The following is a 2969-nucleotide window of genomic DNA, read 5'->3' as shown; positions in this document are numbered from 1 at the left end:
CGCCATGTTGGGTGTGGGCAGGAGGAAGCCATGTTGGGAGGCGCCATGTTGGGTGTGGGCAGGGGAAGCCATGTTGGGAGGCGCCATGTTGGGTGTGGGCAGGAGGAAGCCGCAGAATCTCCAAATATTCACATCTAAATATTGGATTTTTTTGGTGATATCTCCAAATATTCACATCCACTTATTGGATTTTTTTGGAATTATCTCCAAATATTCGCATCCAATTGTTAGATTTTTTTTTTTTAGGGGGGGGTGTTATCTCCAAATATTCACGTCCAATTACTGGATTTTTTGGAGGATATCTGCAAATACTAACATCCACTGATTGGATTTTTATATCCGAATGTTGGATTTTTTTTGGGATATCTCCAAATATTCACATCCAATCATCGGATTTTTCTATCCAAATATTGGATTGTTATATCCAAGTATTGGATTTTTGGGAGGGTTATCTCCAAATATTCACGTCCAAGTATTGGATTTTTTGGGGATATCTCCAAATATTCACATCCAAATATTGGATTTTTTGGGGGGATACCTGCAAATACTGACATCCGCTGATTGGATTTTTGTATCCAAATGTTGGATTTTTGGGGGGATTATATCCAAATATTCACACCCAAACATCGGATATTTCCAGACAGCGAATGAGACCTTTTATTTTCCCAGGAATATTCGCAATTCCAGCAGCATCACACGGAGAGGAGTCAACTCCCCCAGCATCGCAGCAGCTCCGTGCTCATCCAGAGGGAGGATCCCACGATCCCTGAGATCCCCGTGATCCCTGAACCTGATCCCTGTGATCCCTGTGTCCCATTTCTGTGTCCAATCCCCATTATCCCTGTGACCAATCCCTGCTATCCCTGTTTCCAATCCCTGTATCCAATCCCTGTTTCCAATCCCTGTTATCCCTGTATCCAGTCCATTATCCCCATGTCCAATCCCTGTTATCCCTGTTTCCAATCCTTGTTTCCAATCCCTGTTATCCCTGTTTCCAGTCCCTGTTATCCCTGTTTCCAGTCCCTATTATCCCTGTGTCCAACCCCTGCTATCCCTGTTTCCAATCCCTGTATCCAAACCCTGTTTCCAATCCCTGTTAACCCCGTTTCCAATTCCTGTTATCCCTGCTTCCAATCTCTGTGTCCAGTTCCTGTTATCCCTGTATCCAATCCCATTATCCCCATCTCCAATCCCTGTTATCCCTGTTTCCAATCCCTATTTCCAATCCCTATTATTCCTGTGTCCAATCCCTGTTATCCCTGTTTCCAATCCCTGTGTCCAATCCCTATTATTCCTGTTTCCAATCCCTGTTATCCCTGTTTCCAATCCCTGTTATCCCTGTGTCCAATTCCTGTTTCCAATCCCTATTATTCCCATGTCCAATCCCTGTTATCCCTGTGTCCAATCCCTGTTATCCCTGTTTCCAATCCCTGTTTCCAATCCCTGTTATTCCTGTGTCCAATTCCTGTGTCCAATCCCTGCTATCCCTGTGTCCAATCCGTTATCCCTGTGTCCAATCCCTGTTTCCAATCCCTATTATCCCCAAGTCCAATCCCTGTTTCCAATCCCTATTATCCCCGTGTCCAATCCCTGTTTCCAATCCCTATTATCCCCGTGTCCAATCCCTGTTTCCAATCCCTATTATCCCCGTGTCCAATCCCTGTTTCCAATCCCTGTTATCCCCGTGTCCAATCCCTGTTTCCAATCCCCAGAGCCGGAAAGCGCCTCGGGAAGCGGAAGAATTCCCTGGAAGGGGCGCTGGGATCCGGCTAAATGACGGGATAGGAGGCGTAGCTGGCGATGCCGCAGCGGTTGGCAGCGTTCCGGGCCATCCGGATGTATCCCGAGTCTCCAAACCAGACCCCCCAGCTCCGGGAAAACAGGGAAGAAAGACACGGAAAAAACCTCAATTCCGGCTTTTCCCGGGCGGATTCACCGACATCCGGATACGGGAGGGGGGTTGGAGTAGATGGATCCGTGGGGTTCCCGCTCCCGGGAATCGTGGAAGGGGGTTATGGAATTGTGGGATGAGCCAATGGAATCGTGGGATGGGGTTATGGAATCGTGGAAGGGGGTTATGGAATTGTGGGATGAGCCAATGGAATCGTGGGATGGGGTTATGGAATCGTGGAAGGGGGTTATGGAATTGTGGGATGAGCCAATGGAATCGTGGGATGGGGTTATGGAATCGTGGGATGAGTCAATGGAATCATGGAATGGGTTATGGAATTGTGGAATGGGGTTATGGAATCATGGAATGGGTTATGGAATTGTGGAATGGGGTTATGGAATCGTGGGATGAGCCAATGGAATCGTGGAATGAGTCAATGGAATCATGGAATGGGGTTATGGAATCATGGAATGGGTTATGGAATCATGGGATGGGGTTATGGAATCATGGAATGGGTTATGGAATCGTGGGATGAATCAATGGAATCGTGGAATGAGCCAATGGAATCATGGAATGGGGTTATGGAATTGTGGGATGAGTCAATGGAATCATGGAATGGGTTTGGAATTGTGGAATGAGTCAATGGAATCATGGAATGGGTTATGGAATCGTGGGATGAGTCAATGGAATTGTGGAATGGGGTTATGGAATCATGGAATGGGGTTATGGAATCGTAGAATGGGTTATGGAATCGTGGGATGAGCCAATGGAATCATGGAATGAGTCAATGGAATCGTGGAATGAGCCAATGGAATCACGGATCTGGGCAATTCCAAGTATAAAATCACGGAATTCCGGCACGGCTTGGGTTGAGAGGGACATTATGGATCAACATTCCAACCCCCCTTCCGTGTTCCAAGAGGTCAAGGAGCACCTGAGGGACACAGGATGAGGGGGGAGGGAGGGGATTTTGGGGGGACTCTGATCCCTGTGGGTCCCTTCCAACTGGGAATATTCCAGGATTTCTCCCCCCCCTTGGATATTCACCTGTTCTTCACCAGCCAGTATTCCTTGTTTT

The 2969-nt window shown here is 47.4% G+C and overlaps 1 non-coding gene across 1 annotated transcript; it reads right to left on the bottom strand.

Annotated features, from left to right (window-relative positions):
* Positions 1-633: 633 nt before the first annotated feature.
* Positions 634-2969, bottom strand: LOC103761841. The gene is made up of 2 exons (XR_001923086.2): positions 2939-2969; positions 634-1869 (listed from the first exon to the last, which is right to left on the bottom strand). It is a non-coding gene; the product is annotated as an uncharacterized LOC103761841 (transcript).

The sequence above is a fragment of the Manacus vitellinus genome, unplaced genomic scaffold (assembly GCF_001715985.3).
Source record: "Manacus vitellinus isolate BGI_N305 unplaced genomic scaffold, ASM171598v3 ctg7180002429463_pilon, whole genome shotgun sequence".
Taxonomy (NCBI): Eukaryota; Metazoa; Chordata; class Aves; order Passeriformes; family Pipridae; genus Manacus; species Manacus vitellinus.
This window is presented reverse-complemented; position numbering and strand designations above follow the sequence as displayed.